This window comes from Salmo salar, chromosome ssa03 (assembly GCF_905237065.1).
Source record: "Salmo salar chromosome ssa03, Ssal_v3.1, whole genome shotgun sequence".
NCBI classification, from domain to species: Eukaryota; Metazoa; Chordata; class Actinopteri; order Salmoniformes; family Salmonidae; genus Salmo; species Salmo salar.
The window spans coordinates 24,560,364-24,581,149 of NC_059444.1; the positions used below are offsets into that span (position 1 = coordinate 24,560,364).

At 41.4% G+C, this 20,786-nt stretch overlaps 2 long non-coding RNA genes across 2 annotated transcripts; one reads left to right on the forward strand and one right to left on the reverse strand.

Moving 5' to 3' along the window:
• The first annotated feature begins 2,749 nt into the window (after window positions 1-2,749).
• Window positions 2,750-3,976, forward strand: LOC106599608 (uncharacterized). The gene is made up of 2 exons (XR_001327512.2): window positions 2,750-2,995; window positions 3,446-3,976. It is a non-coding gene; the product is annotated as an uncharacterized lncRNA (long non-coding RNA).
• Window positions 3,977-4,771: 795 nt separating this feature from the next.
• Window positions 4,772-6,599, reverse strand: LOC123741622 (uncharacterized). Its single transcript, XR_006769094.1, has 2 exons — window positions 6,121-6,599; window positions 4,772-5,294 (listed from the first exon to the last, which is right to left on the reverse strand). It is a non-coding gene; the product is annotated as an uncharacterized lncRNA (long non-coding RNA).
• Window positions 6,600-20,786: the final 14,187 nt, after the last annotated feature.

Below are 20,786 nucleotides of genomic sequence, written 5' to 3' on the forward strand. Positions count from 1 at the left end.
TTATTCTGTTTGAACACAACATGTTTTCCTCTGACTGTCATTCCTCTGATCAGAAGCTTTGCCCGTGCTTCCTTACTGAGAAGATATATACGCCAGAGTGCACGTACTCTCTGTACTGACCTCAAGTGGTTTGGATAAATTTCATGTATGAGACTGTGGTAGAGCTCCTCCTCCTTAATGGGGTTGGCAATGGCTTCCACGTTAGTCAGGATTTCTCAATCCTTGATAAAAATAGGTAAAACAAGGGCCTCCCGAGTGGCACAGTGGTCTAAGGCACTGCATTTCAGTGCTTGAGGCATCACTACAGACCCGGGTTCGATCCTAGGCTGTGTCACAGCTGGCTGTGCAAGCTGACTTCGGTCGCCATCTGGATGGTGTTTCCTCTGACACAGTGGTGCTTCCGGGTTAAGCAAGCAGTGTAGCTTAGCAGGGTCATGTTTCAGAAGATGCATGGCTCAAAACCTTCGACTCTCCCGAGTCCGTAGGGGAGTTGCAGCGATGAGACCCCCTGACCTTTTCCACATTTTGATATGTTACAGTCTTATTCCAAATTTGATTAAATCGTTTTTTTCCCCTCATCAATCTACACACTATACCCCATAAGGACAAAACAAAAACAGGTTTTTAGAAATGTTCCAGATTTATATAAAATACAAAAAAATGAAATATAACATTTAAATAAGTATAAGTATTCAGACCCTTTACACAGTGCTTTGTTTAAGCACCTTTGGCGGTGATTACAGCCTCGAGTCTTCTTGGGTATGACGCTACAAGCTTGGCACACAGGGCGGCAGGTAGTCTAGTTGTTAGAGCGTTGGGCCAGTAACCGAAAGGTTGTTGGATCGAATCCCCGAGCTGACAAGGTAAAAAATTGTTGTTCTGCCCCTGAACAAGGCAGTTAACCCAATGTTCTTATTGTAAATAAGAATTTGTTCTTAACTGACTTGCCTACTTAAATAAAGGTTATTTAAATAAATACAAATATTTGTGGAGTTTCTCCCATTCTTCTCTGCAGATCCTCTCAAGCTCTGTCAGGCTGGATGGAGAGTGTCGCTGCAAAGCTATTTTCAAGTCTCTCCAGAGATGTTAGATCGGTTCAAGTCCGGGCTCTGGCTGGGCCACTCACGGACATTCAGAGACTTGTCCCAAAGCCACTCCTGCGTTGTCTTGGCTGTGTGCTTAGGGTCGTTGTCCTGTTGGAAGGTGAACCTTTGCCCCAGCCTGAGGTCCTGAGTGCTCTGGAGCAGGTTTTCATCAAGGATTTCTCTGTACTTTACTCTGTTCATCTTCCCCTCGATCCTGACTAGTTTCCCCACAGCATGATGCTGCCACCACCATGCTTCAGTGTAGGGATGGTGCCAGGTTTCCTCCAGACGTGACACTTGGCATTCAGGCCAAAGAGTTCAATCTTGGTTTCATCAGACCAGAGAATCTTGTTTCTCATGGTCTGAGTCCTTTAGGTGGCATTTGGCTGTCATGTGCCTTTTACTGAGGAGTGGCTTCCATCTGCCCACTCTACCATAAAGGCCTGATTGGTGGAGTGCTGCAGAGATTGTTGTCCTTCTGTAAGGTTCTCCCATCTCCCAGAGGAACTCTGGAGCTCTGTCAGAGTGACCATCAGGTTCTTGGTCACCTCCCTGACCAAGGCCCTTCTCCCCCAATTGCTCAGTTTGGCCAGGTGGCCAGTTGTAGGAAGAGTCTTGGTGGTTCCAAACTTCTTCCATTTAAGAACGATGGAGGCCACTGTGTGTTCTTGGGGACCTTCTCGACACTATCCTGTCTCGGGGCCCTATGGACAATTCCTTCAACCTCATGGCTTGGTTTTTGCTCTGACATACACTGTCAACTGTGGGCCCTTATATAGACAGGTGTGTGCCTTTCCAAATCATGTCCAATCAATTTAATTACCCCAGGTGGAGCCCAATCAAGTTATAGAAACATCTCAAGGATGATCAATGGAAACATGATGCACCTGAGCTCAATTTCGAGTCTCACAGCAAAGGGTCTGAAAACATATGTAAATAAGGTATTTTTGTTTTTTATTTTTAACAAATTTGCAAAAATGTAAAAAAATAAAAGTGATTTCACTTTGTCCTTATTGGATATTGTGTGTAGATTGATGAGGGAATAATTAATTTAATCAATTTTAGAATAAGGCTGTAACGTCACAAAATGTGGATAAAGTCAAGGGATCTGAATACTTTCCGAATGCACTGTATGTAGGCCAACAGTGATGTACAGTGTTGTGTAGACCAAAAATACTGAGGTTGTTGACTTGAAAACCCCAACCATATTGATTATTAGTGCTTACATAAGTGACAAAAAGCCTTGAAGAATTACATTTGAAAAGACTCTTGTGTTTTCTGGCTTGGTGGTGTTAGTGCTGAGTAGTCCACTAATGCATTTTGCTATTCAGCAAGCTAATGTAAGAAAACAAACATATACACATGAGTAATGATGACAGATAGAATACATGAAGGGATATTTTCATAGAAATGTCATCCATTGAATCCAATGCCTTATTTAAAGCCTTTATCAAATCATGTATCATAGATAGCCATATAGTCTGTCAGGCTGTCAACATCATGTTCTGCTGAGGGCTTGCAACCGATTTCGACACACAGGGTTTTTCAAATGACACATACAGTGACACTTTGCTGACCTCTTAACGCCACACAGGCTTTTACCCACAAACTTGTTATGGACATGTTATATAAAACTACATAGTGTTATCTATCAAAACGACTTTCAATTCCCAAAGGCCAGGCTTTGAATAAGACTAAGGAGACAGCTGCAGGAAGACAATCAGGCACTATAGAGGCCTAGCATTTGCGTCACAAATCACCTAGCAACCGTACCAGCGCCATGTTGAAAGTCCTCCAATCGTACACATGGCTGGCTGCATTTTGCTACCACCTGAAACTTCAGGAAGATTGCCCATTATTTCGTTTTTGTAAGGACCCAGAAAACGGAGGCAGTGGGAGAACTTATTCAAGTAAATACATATATTTTGACAATGATCAAAAGCCGTGTATTATTGGTTTGCTACAGAAACTTTTTGTGCAGGCTAACTCGACTGAGCTGCTAACTTTACATAATGTATAGCTAGCTAAGTCAATTAAATATCACCAGTTAGCTAATTTCATGTTAGCTAGCTATCTTGATGTATTTATCGTTGTAACTCTAAATGCATTTGTAGCTAGGTAGTTAGCTAGCTAACAGCCATGGAAGAGGGTGAAAGGATTAGCTAGCAGTTCCAGCTGTCAGAGAAGGGAGAGTAGGCTACTCAGGATAGAGCATGTACCTTTGTGGGAGGACATTATGAAAATATTCTCCAGTTCCAGTCCCTAGCGAGAAAAGCTGAGGACAGAGAGATATAGCAACATAATATTCACGACTGTATAATTTGAGTGTAAGGTTTCTTTTTGACGTTTTCTGTCCTCAGATACAGAGAGCTGTGAAACCCTGTCTGCAGATGAAGAGGTCCCAATGAATGTCCCAAGAGAATGATTGTATACCATGGATTATATGTGTACCTATATTAGCACATACAGTTTAAAAGTCACACAATGTATAAACCTATTACAACTGGAACAGGCCAACCCTGGTGGGTGTGCACGCTTCTGTTTCAGCCCAGCATTAACACACCTGATTCAATGTATCAAACCCAATTAGTTAATAATCAAGTGTGCTATTGCTGGGCTGGAATGGAAGTCTACTCACCCAGTAGATCAGGGATCAGTGGAGTGAGGTTGGCCACCTCTGGTATTGACTTTTTTATTTTTTCACTTGAAATTATTATTTAGTAATAACCTACTTGTTACTAAAATGTCTAAACTTTACATATGAATTAGCTTACTTGTACACCTTTAAATGATATGAAAGTGTTGATTCTTTGAAGTTAAGTATTTAAACTAGTTTCGATGTTGATTAATAACATCACAATCTTGCAATAAAGAGAGGAAGGGAATCGGTCTCCAATGTCTGTTTCTGTGTTGTATTCTCAAATGAACATTACCTTGTCATAAGCTCTCCAATTAGTTTTATTTGATTGTCATAATTTTTTCAGGATATCAGCCATGTGAACCCATTTTGCAGCTGATAACGGAATGCAATGCCAATGCAGCCATAGGCCTACAGCAATGGTTCACAACTCTAGTCCTTGAGTACCCCCCAACAGCACATTTTTTTCTGTAGCCCCGGAAAAACATACCTGATTCAACTCAGAGGGCCTGATGATTAGTTGACAAGTTAAATCAGGTGTGTTTGTCCGGGGCTACAATAAAACTGTACTGTTGGGGGTACTAGGGGACCGGAGTTGGGAACCACTGCCCTACAGTATGATGGCATTAACCTTATGGGAATTTGCAATGCACCCCTTGACATTGTGCATTTGAAGTAGAGAATAGCTTAACTCACATTGTTTAGCTATATGTTCTCAATATAAAAACAATACCAGTAGACAATGTGAGGCTAATCATTATACTAGATTTGGTACATGCCTTGTGCTCACATGAAATTGTTTAGTGCAAATCCAACCCTTGTAATCTAGGTGGTGAAATGTCTGGAAGTAGGAGATGATTGGATCCTTCTCTTCAAACATACAACTACTACCACCAAGTTCAATGCCAGATACTTTTCTCCCAGAAGGTCTGAGTGTCACTTGGAGGCGCTACTGTGATAATGAAGATGGTTTGCCTAAGACTACCACAACAATTACATTGTCTATGCTAAATGTGTTTAAATTGTAAAATAAAAAAAATAGTTGGGCTATAAGAAATACTTTTTTATTCAATGGGGCTAGGCAAAGCAGAGATTTTTTATTTCACCCATACAATAGCCTATTATTAAAGTACAGTATGTTTACAATATCATAAGCAATAGTATTTTACACGTTCCAAATATTTTTTTTATATTCCTATGGTTTAAGGGGGCACTTTTGTCATGACGACAAGGTGAAAGGTTGCTAGATCGAATCCCCAAGCTGACAAGGTAAAAATATGTCGTTCTGCCCCTGAACAAGGCAGTTCCTAGGCCGTCAGTGTAAATAAGACTTTGTTCTTAACTGGCTTGCCTAGTTAAAAAAGGTGCTCTACTCAAATGGCACAACAGAATCATTCAGATTGACCAAAGCACAGCATATGACTACCATCTCATATAACAGAGATGTCTGTTTAAATATCTGGAAAAGGACAAAGTAGTAGAAGTAGAAACTCATGCTGCTGCAGCATTGCTCATCTTCACAGTGGGAATCCAGTTGACATGGGTGTCTTGATAGAGGTCAGCTAGTGAACCTACAGTACATAAACAAATGTTAGATGTTAGAATAGCACTTCTTTGGGTCACCTATACCATCAGGGCTCTTAAATTGTTTGGTTGTGTTTAATTCATTCAGGGGTTTTAGTGTCATATAAAGATGACATCTATTGTTGGGCTGAAACACAATAGTCAACACAGCATGTTGTCCTATCCCATTGAGGCCTTTGTCCTATGCTGTAATGTACATACATTTTCCCTCCTATGAATAAAGTTCTCAGCAAATTATCAATGGGTTATCATGTGAATATATAATCACCAATGGAGTTGTTTTGGACAATGTCCTCCAGGCGATATGGACGTCATATTGAATAATTTGCTTCTCCCCTTTTCATGGTCATGGGTAGAAGGGATCCAGCATTTGTCAAATTAAATGGTTGCATTCAAGACAACTTCGTTTTTATTGATATGTTGTCAGATTCAGTAGAGTAAAGTGCAGTAGAATTGCATCACGCTTATCAAAGACCACATTTTCCCTGTGCAAAGGAAATATATTTATCTGATATAGCCTATGCCACTACGCGCTTATTAATAGCCTAAATTATCACTATCCAATCTACTCATCACATTAGGAACAGTAGGCTTACATTAGTCTGCAAATGCAATGATATAGCCATGCAATCATTTGTTATAAAGGTGCCTTTTTATGGTGAAAAAAATGCTTCCCTAAAACTTGAAACTCACTCAACACACGCTAGACTACAAGCTATCTAGCTAGCTAATTTTGGCTAATTTAGTGTTGCTGTTAACGCCTGGTTAGCATAACAGTTAAACTAAACTCGAAATCGATCAGACTTGATTTACCAGTGATGAAATGATCTTAGCAGACCCTGACAGCTGTCTGGGTTCAGGTCTTGATGGGCAAAAAGGTTTCTTCGCGTTTCTGACAGTTCTTGAGTCTTATCTCACTGGCGTTTCATGATTGCGGGGAATCTGTAAACATATTTTCCCCGTTGTCTTTACTGCCTTGTTAGAGCAGCGAAATAATCCACAGAAAATGACCGTGGAGATGAATCAATTTAGGCACTGTTATCATGCAATTTGGGGTAGCAACTCGGCTGTTGTTGTCGGAAGAATTAATGCGGTGGTCTTTGAACATGGTTGCCAGGAGGCGTCGTACGTCAACGTTATCTATTTGATTAACAAAGGTCTTGATCAAGAAAGAAATAGCCGCTCTAGAAATAAAAAATCACCAAGAAATAACCTCTCTACTCCACCAACAATGCAATAGGCATATGGGTATGGTTGCAAAAGTGTATTGTAAAATTAAATTATCCACGGTATGTCTGATGATTCGAAAGCAGGTAAGTACTATACCATAACTCTACCATTCACAATGTTTTAGTTTATTGTCAAGGTGTACAACATTGGCAGTTTAGAGCTGAATTGCAGTGTACAGTCCACATAAATAAATAACTAATTAAATAAACAACTTAATAATGTAAAAGTGTGTGATAAATGTCTGTGTGGAGTCAGGGATCATCAGTCGGTCACAGCCAGGTGAAAGCCTCAGGAGCCTTGGTCAGGGACAGGGCCAGACCAGCTGGACTGGTCTGCAGCACATTGGGTTGTAAACATTATTCATTGTTTTTGTTTATAGTTTGTTCCCATCAAAATTGTCTGTTCCCCGGATGTGTCTTCTCCCCATGTACAGTATTGAAAGCACAATAGATTCTAGAGGACCAAACTCAATTGTGCTGGACCAAGCTGAAAAAGTCCATAATTAACTTTCAATGGGGACAACCTGGAAATAATGCCCATTCTTCCGGTAGAATACTGAATGCTGATGTGTCATAACAAATGTATCATCCAGAAATAAAAGTTGTGGGAAGTGGAAAGGTTCATCTTAAAATGACAAGTTTTAAAGGGAACCTTTTTTTCTCACAGAATTTGTGTACTTGAAGTTTCGATTCAGGTATTTCATATAATAAAAGAGAAACTTGAAAAAAAAGGAACTGACGTATGGGCTGTTTTTCTTATAAGATTTCAGCGCTAATATTTCATCTTTATTTAATCTTGTCTTTTCTGCTATACAACGGTATAATGTCAGCTATGCTATGCATTCACTTGTAAATGTTGCCCTTTTCTAGGCCTGGCTAGTTTGTATTTTATATGTAACTGCGTGCAGGCCTACAACACTTCTGAGGAAGAAAATAAAATTGTTGTTAGGTGAGAAAAGAGTCAAATTATATATTTGATTGGAAAATGGAATGAATAGAAGGTTTAATGCCTACGTCACTATATCAGAATATGCTAATTCGTCTAGAAGGGACATGCTCTCTCAATGACAAATTGCAGTGTGATGGGCTTAGGCTAGCATCCACAAAGGTAAATTACCCACTGATTTTTGTGGCACATGGGAGCTCATGCATCAATGATTGAATCTTACATCACAGATTGATAACAGAACACACTGAGACTCTAACAATACGTGATGACTTGGAAGAGAACGTAATGTTAGCTAGCTGACATCAATTGTTCTGTCATTAACCTAGCCACCGTTTCTGTACTTCTGAATTACGTTGTTCACTCTCTTCATCTGTTGATAAATATCACCATAACACGTGATGTTCTTCCACACAGGCTGCTTTCTTTGTTTTTTGTTGTTCCATAAGCAGTCTATAATGTTGGTTTGGCCATGACATTCATTGACTTTCATCTGCAAAATGTTAGATTATTTTTGTGCTCTGAATGAATACATCTCACCTATGTACTGATTCCAATTCAAGATGTCTCTTTTTTTCTCTCATGCTAAGCAATCTCCATTGATCTATCCAGCTATGTAGGTTGAACTGAGAATGGGCAATGAAATGAATTAAATGTTTAAATGTTTGTAAAAAAAAAATATTATATACAGTCCCAGACAAATGTTTGGACACACCTACTCATTCAAGGGTTTTTCTTTATTTTTACAATTTTCTACATTGTAGAATAATAATGAATATTTACAAATTATGAAATAACACATTGAATCACGTAGTAACTAAAAAAAAGTGTGAAACAAATCAAAATATATTTTATATTTCAGATTCTTCAAAGTAGCCACCCTTTGCCTTGATGACAGCGTGCACACTCTTGGCATTCTCTCAACCAGCTTCACCTGGAATGCTTTCCCAACAGTCTTGAAGGAGTTCCCACATATGCTGAGCACTTGTTGGCTGCTTTTCCTTCACTCTGCGGTCCAACTCATCCCAAACCATCTCAATTAGGTTGAGGTCGGGTGATTGTGGGGGCCAGGTCATCTGATGCAGCACTCCGTCACTCTCCTTCTAGGTCAAATAGCCCTTACACAGCCTGGAGGTGTGTTGGGTCATTGTCCTGTTGAAAAACAAATGATAGCCCTACTAAGCGCAAACCAGATGGGATGGTGTATCGCTTCAGAATGCTGTGGTAGCCATGCTGGTTAAGTGTGCCTTGAATTCGAAATAAATCCCTGACAGTGTCACCAGCAAAGCACCCCCAAACCATCACACCACCTCCTCCATGCTTCAAGGTGGGAACCACACATCTGGAGATAATCCATTCACCTACTCTGCATCTCTCAAAGATGTGGTTGGAACCAAAAAATCTCTCATTTGGACTCATCAGAACAAAGGACAGATTTCCACCACTACTCCACCGGATCCCCGCCGTAAGCTCTGGACCTTGGCACAGGATCACCGCTGCTACCGAGTGGCTATAGTGGCTAATGCCCCTGCCCCGAAGCTAGCACCAGTTAGCCGTGAGCCAGGCGCATCTTCCGGCTAGCAAACTAAATTACTACAACTACAATACCTCTTTCGCCATCTGGCTTGGATCCTTTGTCGACACGGCGCCCCGCCGCACCACCACGACCGGTCTGCCGACGAATACTCCATCCGCTGTGCCTTCAACCGGCCTCTGTCGGACGTCGGAGCAGACGCTTCTACTAGCCCCGGGCTACTAACTTTAAACGCCGTGTCGCACGCGTGCTAGCGTAGTAGCGACAACTCCGCGGCTTCCCTGTTCCATCTATTGCTGCCCCCTGGACCCTATGATCACTTGGCTACATAGCTGATGCCTGCTGGACTGCCCATTAATCACGGTACTCAATTCTGTTTATTTTTTGTTTATCTGGCGGCCCCAGCCGCGAACTCAGGCTCTGTGTGAAGTTAACCGACCCTCTCTGCCCAGTCATCGCCATTTTACCTGTTGATCAGCTGTTGTCAAACCCGTTATTGTCTAGCTAGCTCTCCCAATAAACACCTGTGATTACTTTATGCCTCGCTGTATGTCTCTCTCAAATGTCAATATGCCGTGTATACTGTTGTTTAGGTTAGTTATCATTGATTTAGTTTACAATGGAGCCCCTAGTTCCACTCATCATACCTTTGATACCTCCTTTGTCCCACCTCCCACACATGCGGTGACCTCACCCATTATAACCAGCATGTCCAGAGATACAACCTCTCTTATCATCACTCAGTGCCTGGGCTTACCTCCGCTGTACCCGCACCCCACCATAACCCTGTCTGCGCATTATGCCCTGAATCTATTCTACCACTCCCAGAAATCTGCTCCTTTTATTCTTTGTCCCCAACGCTCTAGGCGACCAGTTTTGATAGCCTTTAGCCGTACCCTCCTCTGTTCCTCGGGTGATGTGGAGGTAAACCCAGGCCCTGCGTGTCCCCAGGCACCCTCATTTGTTGACTTCTGTGACCGAAAAAGCCTTGGTTTCATGCATGTCAACATCAGAAGCCTCCTCCCTAAGTTTGTTTTACTCGAACTTCTAATTAAAAAAATGAATCTCTCCAGAAACAAGTCTCTCACTGTTGCCGCCTGCTATCGACCCCCCTCCGCTCCCAGCTGTGCCCTGGACACCATTTGTGAATTGATCGCCCCCCATCTAGCCTCAGAGTTCGTTCTGTTAGGTGCATTCATATTCCTGTCCCTTCTAAGTAGACTATATCCATGAATGTTTATTTGCCCATCATTTACAGAGGCATCCAAATGCGTTTCGGGACAAAGCTAAAATATGAAAATGATTTATGTTGACCAAGTTATTAAAAAATGAATGTATTTTGTTAGGAAAGCTACATAGTACATTAACATGAGCTATATGCAACCCTTTCCTTGTCCAGTAAAGATCAATAGAGCATGTCTTTGTCATAGTTGAAGTTGTCATGATACACTACAACACACAAACTCAGATTTGAACATGAGATTAAAATAGCCAGGGAGTTACTCTAGAGTCCAGATACAGTTGCCCATTGATGTAAAGTTTATCCAGCACCAAGGAGACTCGTTAATTCTTCATGATCGAATACAGAGTTTTTTCTCCTTTCATTGATGTCCGTAGGGAAGAGATCATTCATTCCAAAATCAGTGTTTCTGAGTTCTCTGCCCCTGCTCTTTGCCATTTCCTTTTGCTTAAAATGTTCAGAACATGCAATAATAGCCTGTGGCCTATTCCCAGAGGCCTTACCCATTCTATAGACTCTAAAGTGACATAACGCACGACATCTGTGGGCAGTTTCAGTTGAATTGACATAAAGTCTCGGAGAGTGCCCTCACAGCTTCTGCTGTTGTCATTCTCCGGTATCCCTGAAAGGATTAGATTGTCCCGCATTGATTGACACTGTACATCAAGCAAGGTTTCTTTAAGTTGTTCTCCCTTTGCACCACCTCCACCTTACCATGAATAGAGTCTACAGTACTTAGATCATCAATCTGACATTGGCTGAATTCTAGACTGGTACATAATGCATTGATGTCCTCTCGTAGTATATCCAAGATTTCAAGTTTGGCAAGCCTTTCATTGATGGATTTCAACAAGTCAACACCCATATCTGTAAACCTCTCCCCACTCTCCACACCTCTCGCCCTCTTGCTTGGGGATGTTATCGCAGGTGTAGCGAAATGCTTATTTCTCTAGCAATGGCACTTCTAATTGGCTCATTTGACTTCTCTCCGCCATAAGTCTTTTCTTAGCCATTGTTGTAAGGAATATGTTTTCAATCAACTAGCTGGTTAAATTAAAGGTAAGAAAATGTCTATGCCTACTTTGCACCTAATCATTCAAAGTTACCATCGTCGGGGGAACCGTGAGTTATTTAAGATACTCTTCAAAGAGGTAGGGTTTCAGACGTTTTTGAAAGTCGGGCAGGGAATCCTCTGTCCTGACAAGGGGGAAGCTTGTTCCACCATTGGAGTGCCAGGACAGAGAAGAGCTTTGACTGGGCTGAGTAGGAGATGCCCTCGAGTAGGGGTGGGAGGGCCAAGAGACCAGAGGTGGCGGAATGGAGTGCTCGGGTTGGGATGTAGGGTTTGAGCATAGCCTGAAGGTAAGGAGGAGCAGTTCTCCTTGCTGCTCCGTAGGAAAGTGTAACAGTATTGTATGTACAGTGCATTCGGAAAGTATTCAGACCAGTTCCCTTTTTCCACATTTTGTTACGTTACAGCTGTATTCTAAAATGGATTAAATTAATTGTTCCCTCATCAATCTACACACAATACCCCATCATGACAAAGTGTAAACAGGTTTTTAGAAATATTTTCAAATGTATTAAAACTACAAAACAGAAATACCTTATTTACAGTTGAAGTCGGAAGTTTACATACACTTAGGTTGGAGTCATTAAAACTAGTTTTTCAACCACTCCACAAATTTCTTGTTAACAAACTATAGTTTTGGCAAGTTAGATACGACATCCACTTTGTGTAAGACACAAGTCATTTTTCCAACAATTGTTTACAGACAGATTATTTCACTTTTCACTTATTATTTCACTTTCACTGTATCACAATTCCAGTGGGTTAGAAGTTGACATACACTAAGTTGACTGTGCCTTTAAACAGCTTGGAACATTCCAGAAAATGATGTCATGGCTTTAGAAGCTTCTGATAGGCTAATTGACATCATTTGAGTCAATTGGATGTGTACCTGTGGATGTATTTCAAGGCCTACCTTCAAAGTCAGTGCCTCTTTGCTTGACATCATGGGAAACTCAAAAGAAATCAGCACAGACCTAAGAAAAAATTGTAGACCTCCACAAGTCTGGTTCATCCTTGGGAGCATTTTCCAAACGCCTGAAGGTACCACATTCATCTGTACAAACAATAGTACGCAAGTATAAACATCATGGGACCACGCAGCCGTCATACCGCTCAGGAAGGAGACGCCTTCTGTCTCCTAGAGATGAACGTACTTTGGTGCAAAAAGTGCAAATCAATCCCAGAACAACAGCAAAGGACCTTGAGAAGGTGCTGGAGGAAACAGGTACAAAAGTATCTATATTCACAGGTAAAACGAGTCCTATATCGACATAACCTGAAAGGCAGCTCAGCAAGGAAGAAGCCACTGCTCCAAAACCGCCATAAAAAAAGCCAGAATACGGTTTGCAACTGCACATGGGGACAAAGATCGTACTTTTTGGAGAAATGTTCTCTGGTCTGATGAAACAAAAATTGAACTGTTTGGCCATAATGACCATCGTTATGTTTGGAGGAAAAAGGGGGAGGCTTGCAAGCCAAAGAACACCATCCCAACCGTGAAGCACGGGGGTGGCAGCATCATGTTGTGGTGGTGCTTTGCTGCAGGACGGACTGGTGCACTTCACAAAAAAAGATGGCATCATGAGGATGTAAAATTATGTGGATATATTGAAGCAACATCTCAAGACATCCGTCAGGAAGTTAAAGCTTGGTCGCAAATGGGTCTTCCAAATGGACAATGACCCCAAGCATACTTGCAAAGTTGTGGCAAAAATGGCTTAAGGACAACAAAGTCAAGATATTGGAGTGGCCATCACAAAGCCCTGACCTCAATCCTATAGAAAATTTGTGGGCAGAACTGAAAAAGCGTGTGCAAGCAAGGAGCTCTAAAAACCTGACTCAGTTACACCAGCTCTGTCAGGAGAAATGGGCCAAAATTCAACCAACTTATTGTGGGAAGCTTGTGGAATGCTACCTGAAATGTTTGACCCAAGTTAAACAATTTGAAGGCAATGCTACCAAATACTAATTGAGTGTATGTACACTTCTGACCCACTGGGAATGTAATGAAAGAAATAAAAGCTGAAATAAATAATTCTCTCTGCTATTATTCTGACATTTCACATTCTTAAAATAAAGTGGTGATTCTAACTGACCTAAGACAGGGAATTTTTACTAGGATTAAATGTCAGGAATTGTGAAAAACTGAGTTTAAATGTATTTGGCTAAGGTGTATGTAAACTTCCGGGAAGTCGGAAGTTTACATACACTTAGGTTGGAGTCATTAAAACTAGTTTTTCAACCACTCCACAAATTTCTTGTTAACAAACTATAGTTTTGGCAAGTCGGTTAGGACATCTACTTTGTGCATGACACAACCAATTTTTCCAACAATTGTTAACAGACAGATTATTTCACTTATAATTCACTGTATCACAATTCCAGTGGGTCAGAAGTTTACATACACTCAATTAGTATTTGGTAGCATTGCCTTTAAATTGTTTAACTTGGGTCAAACATTTCTGTTAGCCTTCCACAAGCTTCCCACAATAATTTGGGTGAATTTTGGCCCATTCCTCCTCCTCTATCAACCTTGTTTTTTCCCGAGTTCACACTTGTTTTGAAAGCACAATAAATCCAGAGAATACCAGACTTTGATGGCAAAATTTGCCCACGAAGGACCGCTGCGCCACCTTCCTGTTCAAGTGAGCACAGCACAAGGTGATTCCAAAAATGTTTTGTATGCTGCTGCATAAATGATGTAATATGCCAGGGAGATATGTATATTGTAGCTAAGAAAGTAATACTAAGTGTATGTTGTGAAGTAAGATGTTAGTAGCCCATGTGCCTCACCTTAATAATTTGGTCTATTTACCCCTCTTAATTTCACCTACTGTTCTGACTTGGTGGTGCACATTTAGCCTATAACCTGTTTTAGAGAAATGTAATAATCGAATATTGTAAGAGCTTTCATTGTCTGCTTATATGCCCCCTTTATTTATCCTATGGTTCTGATTTTGTGTACAGGGAGAACACTGTAAGAACGGCCCATGTTCTGAATTTTGTCGCTGTACATTTCAAAAGTGCTAAACAAGTAGTTATATTGACTACGTCCATCCTAGCTCGCTCATTAATGTTTTAATTTAAATGACGTATTGCCTCTTTTCCGCTTGTCGTCCCCTTATGCAATAGTTTGTACATCTCAATTGTCATTAGAAACCACATTTGTTTAAGCAAGTCAGCCATATAAGCTATATTTTTTTTAAAGGCAGTAAATGAGGCTGAATGAACTGTTTCGCTGTCAGACAAGGCTCCGCTGATAGCCAGGTGTAGCAGTGGTAAGATGTTGGGACTGCTGTTGGGACAGCTTTATGTAGGCCCTAACAGTTTGTGGGAACCGTTTGTCACCGTTATAGTGTAATTAATGTATTATTTCGTGTTGTGTTGTGTAGTGTAGTGGCTTTGCTGGCATGCATCTTACCTTTTTTTTTTTTTGCCCCACAAAGATTTACATGCTAAAATCGCCACTGCAGCTTTGGCAGAGCGGAGAGCCTCTTTTTTTTTTTTTATATTTTATTTTTGCATTTTCCAATTAAGAACATTCAAAACAAAAGTGAAAATATGTTAGACAACAAAGGACAAAGTGACGGTAACAGACGAGCGTAATAAAAAATAAAAATTATATATACGGGCATACATAATACATAAAAAACATACATGATACATAAATCATAATAAAATTAATATTAATAATAATAATGAGACATTGATTCATATGGTCACCTGCTGTAAGCTACATATTATACATTACGTGTGAAACATTATATAAGAATTATATAGAGATTCAATCAATGTGGTGTGGGGGGAGATTCTCCATATAGTCAATAAAAGGTTGCCAAATTCTGTAAAATGTCTTTAACTTATTCCTCAAGCAGTAAGTGATTTTCGCCAGTGGGATACAACTATTAACTTCCGATAGCCACATTGCCACTGGTAGGGGGGAATCCGATTTCCATTTCAAGGCAATACATTTCTTGGCAATCGCTAGCAATATTTCTGTTAGCTTTATAGTATGACTTTGCCTAAGATTGGTGTTAGTATAGTTACCCAGTAGGCAGACCTTGGGGTCTAAAGGGAATGCAACCCCGTGGATTGAGGATATGGTATCGCATACCCCCTGCCAGAAACCATGTAGTTTTGAACACTGCCAAGTGGAATGGAGGAATGTTCCTTCATCTGAGCCACATCTAAAACATAGGGAGGAGATATCAGAATTGAACTTGTGCAGTCTAGATGGGGTGATATAGAGCTGATGGAGGAAATTAAACTGGATCAATCTGTATCTGGAGTTCAATGTGGATGTAACACCATCCCTGCATAGGTCACTCCATAGGCCCTCATCAAGATCAATACCCAGATCTGTTTCCCATCTAAGTCGGGGTTTATCTAGCTCAGGCAGTGTTAGTACTGACATTAGAGCATCGTAAACACGGGAAATGGTCTTGAGTAGTGGTTGGTCTGCATGGCAGAATTGTTCAATAGGTGACATCTTAGGTAGGTTCCATTGTCCCTTGAGAGTCACCCTAATAAAGTCTCGTAGTTGTAGGTAGCTAAAGAAGTCCCTGTTAGACAAGTGGTATTTCTGTTTCAGCTGTTCAAAAGACATAAGAACTCCCTCCTCATAACAGTGTTCCAGAAGAGTTATCCCCTTATCAGACCATGGTCTAAAGTTACTATTCTGGAAAAACATAGGGATCAATCTATTGTTCCATAAAGGGGTTTTAGGGGAGAGAAATCCCCCTCGTCCGAACAGCTCATGCAGTTTACACCATGCCAGGACAGAATGTATGATTAAAGGGTTGTCTGTGATGGTTTTTATAGATTTTGTGTCCCATTTGTAAAACAATTCTGCCCCCGTGTCATCATTCATCTCAAGCTTTTCAATGTTCAACCATGAGGGGGAGGGACCATTGTCAAACCTCTGAGCCAGAAACCTAGACTGAGCAGCCCAGTAGTACATTCTAAAATTGGGGAGGTTTAAGCCCCCCTTGACCGTAATCCAGGGTCAGTTTGTCCAGGCTAACCCTCGGGGTTTTGCCATGCCAGATAAACCGTCTGGTCAGCTTGTCAAGAGAGGAAAAGAATGCTGCGGGCACAGGGATAGGGAGAGATTGAAACAAATATAGAAATCTGGGCAGGATATTCATTTTAATCACATTGATTCTACCCAGTAGGGTGAGAGGCAAGTCCATCCACCTACACAGGTCACCCTCCACCTTCTGCAACAAGCCGGCCAGATTAAGTTTATAGAGGTTGTTCAGGTTACCATCCACCATTATGCCCAAATATGTGAAGCCCAGAGGCGACCATCGAAAAGGAAACTTGTGCTTGATGGTATGATGGTCAAAGACAGACAGCGGTAAGATTTCGCTTTTATCGAAGTTAACCTTATATCCAGAGAAAGAGCTATAACACTGTAGTAGGATCTGCAAGTGAGAGAGGGAGTGTTCTGGGTTTGTTAGAAATAAGATAAGGTCGTCCGCAAAGAGTGATAGTTTATGGGTATGGGGGCCCACCTCAAAGCCATGTATGTCAGGGCACGATCTAATAGCCTCAGCCAACGGTTCGATGGCGAGGGCAAAGAGGTGGGGGCTAATTGGGCAACCTTGTCTGTTCCCCCTATAGAGAGGGAAAGAGGAGGAAGTAATCCCATTGGTAGCAATCCTAGCTTTAGGAGATTTGTAGAGTGATTTTATCAAATTTACAAAAACGGTACCTAAACCAAACTTTTCCAAGACGCGAAAGAGGTATGGCCATTCAACCCTATCAAAGGCCTTTTCAGCGTCGAGGGAGACTGCGACACTAGGTATTTTGTTTTTGTTAGCAAGGTGAATTATATCAAAGAACCTTCTGAGATTATTGGAGGACAGTCTATTAATTATGAAGCCAGTCTGATCTGGGTTGACCAACAGGGGAAGACATGACTCCAGTCTCTTAGATAGCATCTTGGTGACCAGTTTACAATCTGTGTTAAGGAGAGAGATTGGTCTATAGGAGGCGCACTTTAGCGGGTTTTTCCCTTTCTTGTGGATTACAGTAATCACTGCTTGAGAGAAAGACTCTGGAAAGCAGTTGTCTTCCCCGGCTTTTTTAAGTACCTCCATGAGGTAGGGGACCAACAGCTCCCTAAATTCTTTATAGAACTCTGGAGGGAAGCCATCCTCCCCAGGAGATTTATTAGAAGGTAAGGATTTAATGGCTTGCACCGATTCAGGAACAGAGAAGTTTTCACTCAGGCGCTCTCTGTCTTCCTCTGACAGGCATGGGAGGTTGAGAGAGGAGAGAAAGGAGTCGATCTCCGACAGATCATCGCTTGATTGGGAAGTGTAGAGGTCTTCATAGTATTTCTTAAAGGTATTATTAATTTCGGTAGGGTCGAAAGATATCTCATTAGTAAGGGTTTCTATAGCATTAATTGTCCTCTTACTTTCCTCTGCTTTCAGTTGCCATGCCAGTACTTTGTGAGCTTTCTCTCCAAGCTCGTAATAACGCTGTTTTGATTTAGTGATGGCCCTCTCAGCTTGATATGTGTTCAGAATATTATATTTCAGTTTTTTATTTACCAAAAGCCTATATAGATCTTTAGTCGGGCCTCTTTGGTAGGTTTTCTCCAGCTCAGAGATTTCAGATTCAAGGACATTCAGTTCCGCACCGTATTTTCTCTTCAACCCTTTAGTATAGGAAATGATCTGTCCCCTCAGATAGGCTTTCAATGTGTCCCAAAGAATGAAACTGTCAGGAGCAGAGGGTTTGTTTGTCAAAGTAAAAATATTGATCTGCTCTTTGATAAATGCACAAAATTCTGGTTGCTTTAGGAGTGTAGGATTTAGTCTCCATCTATATGCTCCGTTTACCTTGTTAGGAATGGAGATTGATAATACCAGAGGAGAATGGTCGCTAAGCAATCTGGGGAGATACTCGATATCTAACACTCTATGAAACAGTTGGGTCGATAGTAAAAAGTTATCTATGCGTGTGTGTGTCTTGTGTGGGTGTGAATAAAAAGAGTAGTCCCTATCCTGTGGGTGCAACTGTCTCCAGATGTCTAGTAAATTAAGATCTTTCATGAATGACATGGTGAGCTTGGCGGCTTTGGTAAGAAGGGAGGGTTTATCCGAGGACCTATCAAGGACTGTATCTAAACAAAAATTTTGATCTCCTCCAACCAGTAGCCATCCTGGTGGTGCTTGAGCGACCTGAAGGAAGACATTCTGTATAAACATATGGTCATCGAAGTTAGGAGCATAAATATTCAGCAGGGTCCAAGACTCTGAAAACATATGCCCCTGCACCAAGACAAACCTGCCCGAGGGATCAGAGATGGTGTTGTTGACGCAGAAGGGGATGTGTATACTTATCAAAATTGCAGTTCCTCTTGCTTTGGAGTTAAAAGAGGACGCAAAAACTTGTCCTACCCATTCCCTCTTCAATTTCTTGTGTTCGCTGGCTGTAAGATGTGTTTCTTGTAGAAACACAATATCGGCCTTTAATTTCTTAAGGTATGTATAGACTCTTTTCCTTTTAATCGGGCTGTTAAGGCCTTTTACGTTGAATGTGACATATTTTAGTGGATTAAGCATAGGTTGGGTTTGAAATATGTAACCGAATGGAAATCTCTCATATGTAAATAGTCAGGAAATGTTTCAACTTTGGTTTGAACACAGAAGTGACCTATGTGCCTCTTTAGGAAGGGGGGGAAGCGGTGGGCCTAAACCCACTTATTGCTTCGTCCAGTGGATATTGACTAAACCAAAATATAGTCTCCTGTAAATGTAATAGAACTCACCCCGGGGAAAAACGGTTAGTTGAAAATGTACAAATCAATTATAGCGACCGGATAGCGGGGTAGACGGATCCGATATCAGCAGATCAGTCCAGATAAGAGAAAACAAACAGATTGGATCTTATCCCCCAGAGAGACCGTTTTTCAGTCGCGGTTCGGTTCTTTGAGAAAAGTGAATACTTCTCCCGGTGTGTTGAAGATATGGCATCGGCCTTTGTACTGAACTTTCATCCGCGCAGGGTGGATGAGGTAGCCGGTGATGTTCTTCTCCTTCAGTGCTTTGGCGGCAGGTCTGAACTGCTTGCGACGTCTGGCGAGATCGGCACTCATATCCGGGAAAAGGCTGACCCTCTTGCCATCGAAGGTGATGTCCCCTTTGGCTCTTGCGAGTTGCAGTATCTTCTCTCTGTCTTGGAAACGGAGGAACCTGACCAGAACGGCACGTGGGGGCTCCTCTGGCCGGGGTTTCGGCGCTGATGTTCTGTGGGCGCGTTCGATTTCCAGCGGCTTGGTGAAGTTGATTATGCCTAGGACATCCGGGATCCATTGAGTGAAGAAGCGGACCGGGTCACGGCCCGCGGAGAGCCTCTTTGACACAGAAGAGAGTGGTCTCAGTTGAGTGAGCCGCCTTGAAGCCTGACTGGTTAGGGTCAAGAAGATAATTCTGAGAGAGATAGAGTTGGTCAACGAGAGAGTTGGTCAGAGACAGCATGGTCAAGTGTTTTGGAAAGAAAAGAAAGAAGGGATACCGATCGCTCGTTTTTGACGTCAGAGGGGTGTGTTGGTTTGGGCTATATAGTGATTTATCAGTCTGCATGCACTGTACTGTGCAAGTTGTCGGATCAGTAGATGAAGATACTGTGTACGTCCCAAATGGCACCCTATTCCATATAGTGCACTACACCAAGATAGGGCTCTGATCAAGACTAGTTAGTAGTCACCAGGAAACAATTTCACCTTAATTTGCACCTTGTAATGGCCTTGACTTCCCCTGAATTCTTTATATTGACACTTTACGCATAAAAACTATTTTTCTTCAGATTTAGAGGAATATGAATGTGTTTGTGAATGGATTACAGAGTTTTTAATGTGTAAACTATTGACATTTCCAACAACCCCTGAATAATTGTGTATGATCTGCCTGAAGGGTTGAAATTTGAAAAGATCTGCATGTTCTGTAAGTAGGTCTACACTACCCTTTCTTTGTCTGACTTGTTTTTCTGGGAGTGACAGTCCCTGTACATCTGTCTCACGCAGTGAGCTTCATGTGGCTCAGTTGGTAGAGCATGGTGCTTGCAACACCAAGTTGTAGGTTAGATTCCCATGGGGGACCATTATGAAAATGTATGAGCTCACTACTGTAAGTCGCTCTGGATAGGAATGTCTGCTAAATGACTAAAATATGATATTGAAAGATAAGAACAATTATTATTATTTTCTTAAACGTAGGCCTACATAATAGATCCATCGCTCAAATAGCCAATATTCCTGATTCCAGACTGAACTTGGAATGTGCAAATAAAAATGCGTCACTTTATGCGGCTTCTTCATTTCTGAACAGAACGTTTAATTTTGGGGTCTTTTCACCAGTCATGTGCACATTTAATCAGTGATGTAGCGCCATCATGTGGTAATTTTGTAACACTGCAAGGAGCTGAATTACAAACACCTATAA